Consider the following 9,356-nt stretch of genomic DNA (forward strand, 5'->3'; position numbering starts at 1 on the left):
GTTAGGGTAGAGAGTTCCTGGGAAGAAAAGGATGGCTCACCTGCACAAGCCAGAGAAGTCGGGGCAAGGCTTTTGACCTGAAAGCTGTGCCCTGAGAGGCTTTTTAGGTTAACTGGTGTTCCTCATACCTACCAGTCTAAGAAAGCACCAGAAGTTTTAGCAAACTTCAGTGTTCTTGACTTTCAGCATTCTGAGTTTTATTTATACACTTAGCGTGATCAGAGGACACGTAAAGCATCTTTGGCTGAATAAGGATAAAATTTTCTCTAGTCTCGATAGGAAAATATCAATTGTATTGAAATATGATTCAATTTTGAGCAAAAGTGGTTGCTGTTTTAACGTGTAGACATGTGGACATTGTCCCCACTCAGTAAACTTGAGCCGCTTGATTTTCGGCTACCAATAAAAAGTGCAAGTCCAAGTAAGTATTAGTATAACTAACAAAATTAGTGTGTGCAGGCTGTCACCTATGTGAGGCCTGTGCTTGTAGCCTTTCTGTTACAGCATACCAGCTGTTGGAAGGAGGAGTACTAAAGACAATAGCCACAGCTCTTGCCAAAAATACTTTTGATAGAATGTGATCTTTTTAAAGTGTTAAGTGGGCTTTGAAGCCTGTGGGTTGATTATATTTTAAGAGCATTTTGCTAGAAATAGAACTTGAGTAAAAAATACCTTTACTGAGCCACTCCCCTTAGAGCTGTGAGTGAATTCAGTTCTTTGACTTAATAAATGCTACTTTTACTCATTGTTTATGGTAAAGCAGCCTGGAAGTGGAGAGAGAGAGAAGGAGGGATCATTGTTTGCTTCTGAGTCCCAGTGTCTGCTAAAAATTACTAATGTTTGTTTCACAATGGGGTGTGAATTACTTGGTTGCAGTCAACCATTGTTTGGAAATATATTTTGGAATGTCTCCTTTATGAAGGTTTTTATTTGCTTAGGATTCATGATTCTGTATTTCTTTCAGCTGGTCACATATTCTCTTGCTACAGTATTGCTCACTTTTATAGTAATGGGTTCAGCTCATAACCAAACATTTATTTCAAACTACATCCTGAAGCATGGTGAAAATCTAACTCCTGAAAGCTGTATTAAAACAGGATCTCATACATTGTGCATTCAGCTAACAGTGGCCCTGGGATTTAACTTTTAATAGGAATCTTCCATTATTTCCTGGAAATAATTAAATAAAAGGTGGTCCTAAATTTTTGCAAGTGTGGTGAACATACTTTCAAACTTGATGATTAGGATTGAAATGTTTCAAATCTTTCTAATATGTTGGAAGACAGCAGTTGTTTTTTCCATTTTGTCTGACCATAGTTGAATAGCTATATAAAATGTATCTGAGTTCATTAGTGCTGCTTGATCTGGGAGACTAAAGCTTACTTTTGGGCTTGGAGGGAAAAATTGGGTTTTCTTTTAATACTGTTGATTAGGACTAGAAAGCTTCCAGATGGATCAGATTATTCCAAATATTACCCACTACCCCCACCACCAAATTTGTCAGAGGGAGGAATGTGTCTGTGGGAAGAATATGAAGGTGGTTAGATACAGAGGTGGTTAGACTAGTGCAAGCCTTTCTTACAGACTGCCAAGATTTGAACACCTAAGTTCAAACTCAGGCTTCTGACTGACTTAGAGTGCTGGGCACCCAAAAGCTACTGCTAATGGGAATGTGCTTATGGTTTGATAGGCACTTCTGAAGACAAATTTTCCCCTTGGGATTATTCTGGGTAACTGTCACCAGGGATGAAAATCAAACCATTTGTTAACCATTTGACTACTTTTGATCAAAAGGTCTGATGTTTCAGTTCTGTGCCAGCCTCCTTCTGGTTTGCAGGAACTGACCAACTTTATCTCCTGCTGTATCTACTTTATTTACTCACATGCAAGTGAACTGGTCACCTCAGCAGAAAAATATGGGAGGTGGTGATGTGTGGCCTTTGTGTCATAGTTGCCGGCTTTCGTTGTATTCATTACATGGAAACTTACAGGAAAAGACCTCCTGAATCCAGTCAAAACCTAGTCCAGTCCACTGCTAACCTCAACAGCCATATAATCTAAATCTGAGAAATCTGTCTTCACAGACTTGAATTTTAGTCCCACTGTGCTTTGAAAGGCTGCTCCATAACTTTGCTTTTTAGATGATTAGATACCTTCCTTCAAATAAATGTGAAAAACCTCAGTGAAAATTTACCTTGCAATTGGTTTACAGCTTCTGTAGCTTCTTAGACCTGTGCAGAAGAGGCTACTTTTCTGATCTGACGGTTTTTTATGCCCTTCAGCTGCAGTGTTAGTATGTGCTCCATACAAGTGCAGCTGCAAGATGGCACCTGGATTTGCTTCTTTCTTTTCACTGTTTTTCAGCCAAATAGTTTCTGTGTTCTCCCTATTAAAAAAAAAAGAGAAAAAAAAAAAAAGTTAAGTGTGTCAGGAAGCTATTCCCATAGAAGAGGTTGGTGGTTTTTGTGTGTTTGTTTGTTTTTTTTTCCCTTGGTGTTTCTTAATCACAAATTATGTATCCTAAATTTATTTTTCATCTTGCTTTTCCCTATGTTTATCTGTTCTGCTTGTTTAGGATTTTGGGAGGTAAGTGTACACCTTCTTGTCTGCATTCTCTGTGAATGTTGCAGTACACAGAGTGCTCTGACAGGGGTCTGTGCTCCATCCCTTGCTTGTAACATGCTTTGCAGACTGGAAATATTGCTCTCTTTCCTCCCACCTCTCCACATTCTCAGGCAGAGTAGACGAATCAGGAAATAAGCAGGATTGTTGTATTCCTCTGACTAGTCTGTTATTTTAACTACACGGAGCGTTTCCTTTAGCAAATACCATGCAATTTTTGTTGCAAGTCATTCTGTTAATCATATCATATGAAATTCAGTGTAGAAGACAAATATAGGCAGTCCCGAAATCCTATACATTCCCCAGACACTTGGCTCATCTTTGAGGGCTCCTGCATGTTCAGCAGTAGCATGGCTCACTTTTCCTTCAGTTGCCTGCTTAAGGAAGTTGGCCTGAGATGCTCGTTTCCTGTCCAAAGCAATCCACCTTTAAACTATTTTGCATCTCCTGTATGAGATTTTGTCACTTTGCTTCATATTCTAGCTTCTGATGCACGTGGGATGTTCAGCGATTAAACAGTAGTTGCCTGTCATATGCGTAATGTCAATGGTTTCCTGCCTTATGTGATGATAATTTCTAATAAAGAGAATTTTAACTGTTGGTCTCACAGTGTCACAGTAGCAATGGCTTCTCATTAGAGATTAGATTGAATTCAGAGCTTACAGTTACACTTCCAGTTTCTGTTTAAGGGAAACCCTTCAAAAACAACTTCTATTTTGTAAGAAAAAGACATTCTTGGTAATACTTTGTTTTCTGATTCTGGCACATTTTGCACTGCATATAATTTAGGACTGTTTTCATATACGTAAGTTTTCCAGATCTCAGTTGAAAATGATATTTTAGAAGCATGGGGAGAGCTGGCAGCATCAGATGCTACAAATCTTACATTGAGTTTTCCTCAATGGAGAGTGAGCCAAACATTGCTTTGCTGCCTGGTGATACTGCAGTTTTATACCAGTAACCACTGTGAAATAAATACAGTTACACTTATTCCCATGAGTTTCAGGGAGTGTATATTTGATAGGTTGTTTTCTGAAAGACACAATTCTGTTACTTTTTAAGTCAGTCAGGATTTCAGAAACACATCTTTTGTACCTGAATACACAGCATGGTTAACTAGTCTGTCAGTGAGTTACTTTCTACTAAACCAAGGTGCAGGCTTGATTAAAAAAATACTTTTCCCTGGTTGGACATTATCTATTCCAGTTTTTCCTGACAATGTAACATAAGTGGACTTTTTTTTTTTTTTTTTTTTTTTTTTTTTTCTGAGTTCTTCCAGAACTGGTTTAAAATGAAATTAGAAGTTGACACCATGAGTGGTAAGAAAAGCAGAGCTAATCAGCGCTATCCATACTGAGCTCCTATCTTGCATTTTTTTTTGCCAGGCTTTTGGGAGCCTCAGGGTGTATCAGATATAAGCCTAGTTTCTGTTTCTCCCCTCCCCCTCTCCCCCTCCCCCCCCCCCCCCTTTTTTTTTTTTGCCTGTTTATCATCATTTAGCAAAGTAATTCTTACCAGCCACCTAGAACAATGGGGGATGGAACCAACAGCTGATTATGGTCCCATGATTTTACTGTGTTGGTACAGATTACAGAGTTCCTAAGGGTGTATTAATTAATTGGGATCATTTCCTAACAGTGTCCCTGAGGGCAAATGGAGGTTGGTGTGCTCTGAAACCACTCCCTTCCCAGCCCCCTCACCACAGCTAATAGCTGGGAAGAAAGGGAACCGATCTGATGGGCACTGGAGCTATTTCCCATTAGGGGGCAAACTTAAACAGCAAGATATTGGAATTAACTGTGTGTTATTTGGACTCAAAGCTGTTAAACAGGAGAGAGAAACATCCAGTTGAGATTTCCTCATTTTTATATGGTTGGATCAGTTTGCAGAGCGAAGAATGGATGTGAGTGCCTAACAATGCGATCACTGGATATAAGCACTGGCAGGACTCCCAAAACTTCAGCCTATATGGATGATAATAAGATGTGCAGATGAGAGGGAAGTGCCCATCTCAATAAACAGCAACATTATGTCTTAGTTTTCCCTTTCTCTTTTTCATAAAAACAAAATTTAGGTGGATTCAGTTTGTAAATTTGGGCACCCACATTTAAATATATATGTATAGGTGTCCTGATACGAACTAAGTGTGATCATTAGAAATCAGAGGGTTGTTGAAGAGATCAGCTACAGCTTAACTTTAGATGAAGAGATCTGAGCACTGAAGCACTTAGCTCATGTGTAGGTGACTTGAGCTGAATCCTACCCTTTACATCTAATGTCTGCTTCACTGGGATTTTTCATTGAGGGCAGCTGTATTTACATTAGAAACGTAGAATGGTTTGGGTTGGAAAGGCCCTCAAAGACTATCTAATTCTAACCTCCCCACCATGGACAGGGATGCCACCCACTAGATCAGGTTGCTCAAAGCCCCATCCAGCCTGGCCTTGAGCACTTCCAGGGATGGGGCATCCACAACTTCCCTGGGCAACCTGTTCCAGTGCCTCACCATCCTCATCATGAAGAATTTCTTCCTTATATCCAGTATAATTCTACTTTCTTTTAAAACCCTTACTCCTTGTCCTGTCACTACAACCCCCGGACAGAGTCTCTCCCCAGCTTTCCCGTAGGCCCCCTTTAGATACTGGAAGGATGCTATAAAGTCTCCATGGAGCCCTCTCTCCTCTAGGCTAAATAACCCCAATTCTCCCATCAGAAGTCAAAGAGAATCCCAACAATGTAGTGAGGGCTTGTAATAAATTCTTGCTGCATGCAGGTACTGTCCACCTTCCTTTTGCCTTCCTGGCAAAGGCAGATGGACTTCCCATGTTCCTCAATGAACCTGGCTAGTGATGAAAACTGGTGGTGGTGGGAGGAGAGCAAAGGCTGCATGTCAGCTGCTTGCAAAAGGAAAGAGGAAGGGTAGCTGACACCATCTCTCTAAAGAGCCTGATATCCACCCACCTTTGTGAAGATAAGCCACTTCCTGTGTTTCTAATTACTCAGAAGTAACTGCTTCTAATAATATTCTTTGTCCAGCAAGATATTATCTTGAAAAAAAATCCTGTCATCTGCATATCTGACATGTAAGTTTTTGCTCAGTGCTGGTGTTGGCCAAGAGAGATGAATCGAATCAATATCTGTACCAGTGGAATGAAGCTAGTAACATTTACATCAGATGTTTTCTCCTTTTCTCCCTGTTGCATTCAGACCATGTTTCACCAGTGTACTGTACTTGGCACCTGAATAAACACTTGCAAATATTTATAATTCCCCACCTTCTCATAGGGAGTGTTCTGAGATCTTTCCCATAACTCTCCCATGTAAAACAGTTGAATCCCTCTTCTTTCTTAATATAAACATGGAGGTAATGCGCCCCTTGTCACAACAGACATCTGTTATATGTACAGTAGTTGTTCCATAGCTCACAGATTAATCATTGTGTTCCATCTCATTTTGCATTGCAATCTGCAAGTTACAATGGTTCCTTGAAGAGACAGAAAACAGGTTTGTTCTTTGTATTATTAATAAACTCTAAATCACTCCCATATTCGTAAGTGTTTTTATGTGATTTGTTCTATTCTCCAGATGACAAGTATTGGCTGCTAAAGACACTTTACTAAGATGAGCTTTGCTAATTACTATGAATGAGGCTTGAATTTAGCATTAATTAACTGTTTCTGTAAAGGGCTCATCACAGCAAAACCTTCTGCACTTGTGTAAACTTATATTTAACATCCCATGACAAATGCATGCCTTTCAACAATTGGTTTGCAGCTCTTGACAAATGTTTCAATTACATTCTGTAAGTTATGAGTTCAGTCATTGAATCAAAAATAGCCATGGTTTAGATTTACATTAAGACAAATTACTCTTGAAGTGCATTTCCAGTCCTCTGGGAATCAGCATGTTTTCTTTAAAACGAGGATCTTCCTCCCATTTTTCCTGAATTTATATACTTTTATATAACAAGAGAATTAAAAATATCCATGAGGGCACTGCAATAATTCATATGTGAGGAAGTGATGGAGTACTGGAATTTGTTCCAAACCAGTGTCTCGCTCTCTGTGCTTTTTTTGGATTATGCTTAAATTTTCCATCACTGGAAATAATTGGTTACACTTGGGATCCATTCTTTAACTGCCCCCCTCTAAAGCCCTTTATGTGTTTGCTCTTGGGGTGTGTGAAGAATGTCGGATCAGCCTTTTTTGATCATCTCCATCAGCCATTTTATTCTTCAGGATGGAAATTAGGTGTACCCAATGTAATGCTAACTGGATTTATTTTAGGCAATATTTCATGATGGTGTATACTGTATATCAGAATGAAAAGTTAATCTGGTCCCTTGGACTTCCTCTTTTCCCCAACACTACCAATATCAAATCTTGCAAACAGTGATTCTCTTAGGAGACTCAGGTGAGGATAGCAGCAGCCTACAGTCTTCATAGCTGTTCTCTGTTGGTGCTCTGAAAAGTGAGCTGGCTCCTGCAGTTGCTTGGATAATACTACAAAGACTGCTTCTCTATTGCTGAACATACCGTACGATCTCCTACTATATGTTGGGATTTTAGTTTCCATATATACAAACAAGTGGTTCCTTCTGCAAATATTTGAAAACTTAGCTGAAAGATGTGGTGAACACTCCACCCTCTTTCTGGTATGTAGTAAAAAGATTTTTTAGGCTATTTTGTTGTTGAATAAATGCTAGGAGGACAATGCACCCATCTAAGAATAGAATTACAACTGCCCATGAAATCTAATATTATGGGTGAGTTCCTTGTTTGCTTTTCATAGTGTAGCTTTTCTGAAGTCTTAACTTCAGAACAAAACAGCTTAGCCTGGAAGGAGGAGTTCAAATATGATTTTCAGGAGATACCTCTAGAGTATTTCTTTAAATATATAGATGTATGTTTATTTCTCTATATACATATATATATTATATTTTTTCTACTGGCTTTTGTCTGACAGTTAATTTCCCTATGCATTTGGTTTGCGTTATAGGATGTGTTCGATCAATGTGTTCAAGCAATTGTTCTTGGAAATGTGTTGTGCAAATATATATCAATTTAATCTATTTGTGCTAATAAATGATTCTCTGTTATTTTCTTAGCCCTGTTGAGTTTATGCCATGTACATCCACTTTACTTTGCTCTTTCCAGTATTGTCTATGGTTTATCTTCATTAGACTCTTCATGAGTTTTGTCCCCATTCTTCATCCTTCATATGGCTTGAATTTTGTGCAGAGCTTGGGACATTGGGAACGAGCTTGGAATTCAGAAGAAGCAGGGTTGCTTTTCTTCTCCATTCTTCTGAGCCTTCATGACTCCAGGAAAATCCTTCAGTGCCTCTGATTCCTTCTTCAGTTTTGTCTGGTTAGAATCTGAGGGCGAGCTCTTCAGGAACTCTGTGCTGACAGGGTGGCTTGAAAAATCCATCTATGAGTGTCTAGGTGCTACCATGGTTCCCAAAAGGCATATGCCTCAGAAGAAATGTTTTCATCTGAAATACAATAGATTTTAGTGTGTTTTCATGACCTGCTAAGTTCCCCAAGTAACAAGCTTTGTTGTGTAGCCACAAATGTTTTATGTTTTTCTTTTTTTTTTTTTTTTTGGTTTGTTTGTTTGGTTGTTTTTTTTTTCAGCTACACAAAGGGAAAGATGCATGCTTCTTCCTGGAATGATGTCCTGCATAGATTTTACTTCTACTCAGAAGTTTGTATGCTCCCTTCCCTTCAGGGCTGTCTCATTTATAGTCTCTGCTTTGTGTTTGTATATCTGAATCTTGCTTTATAGACTCAGGGACTCGGACTCCTTTGTTCTGATGGAGTAAACCACAGCCAGCACGTTCTGCCTTGGGGTCTGCAGAGGGTCAGATTTGGGTCAGTCTTCAGTAGCTGTCTTCAGTAGCTGGATCCTTAAGGACAAGCTCATACTGCCCACTTCTTGAAACAACTCAGCAACTGGTAGTTAATCCTGTAGATTATACTCTCATTATCATTAGACTGTTTAACCCAACACCCTTAACCTTTCACGTTAGGCTGACTGAAACTAATGACTGGTCCCCAGCTGAGCTTAGCTGTGGTGTGATGAAAGCGTGGGTAAAATTGGTTACTCCTGTTTGTGCTCTGAAATGATGCATCTCCTCATTAGGAAACGGTCTTGGGTGCTGTTCTTGTTTGGGTGTCTAGCTGCTAAGAAAGCTGCCTCAAATATAAAGCGGCTTGTAAACATGGACTGGTAGATGCATTCAGTTAAAATCTAATTCCAGGCTTGTGGTTTACTGTTAAAATGCTTTCTTCCATCTAGCAGCACCACTGAGCTCTCATCCAAAGTGAAGCTGAGCCAGCTGTCTGTCTTCCAGGTACTTATCTGCTGAATTGTTATGGGTTTCACTGCTTCTTTGTCAAGGGAACCCCAGTAGAAGCAAATGACTTGGGGGGAGCTTAACTTTCTGACATTCCCAGGCACAGCAATGAGACAAGTTCATGGAACAAAACACCACCCAGGCCTATGAAACGTTAAGGTGCTGATGCAACCATTGGCTTAGAAAGTCCCTAGATTGTACAGTGCCAGGAACTGGTAGAATATATTAGGGAAATATCTCTGTCTACTCGCCCTGGTCTCTTACTCTTTTCCCAAACGTTCACCACTTTGAAACAGTTTACTGAACTAAATGGGTCTTCGGTGTGGTCTTGTAGAGTTGGACTTCTCTTCTTAACCTTTTACTGTATTTCTCAT

Source organism: Anas platyrhynchos, chromosome 1 (assembly GCF_047663525.1).
Source record: "Anas platyrhynchos isolate ZD024472 breed Pekin duck chromosome 1, IASCAAS_PekinDuck_T2T, whole genome shotgun sequence".
In the NCBI taxonomy this organism is placed as follows: Eukaryota; Metazoa; Chordata; class Aves; order Anseriformes; family Anatidae; genus Anas; species Anas platyrhynchos.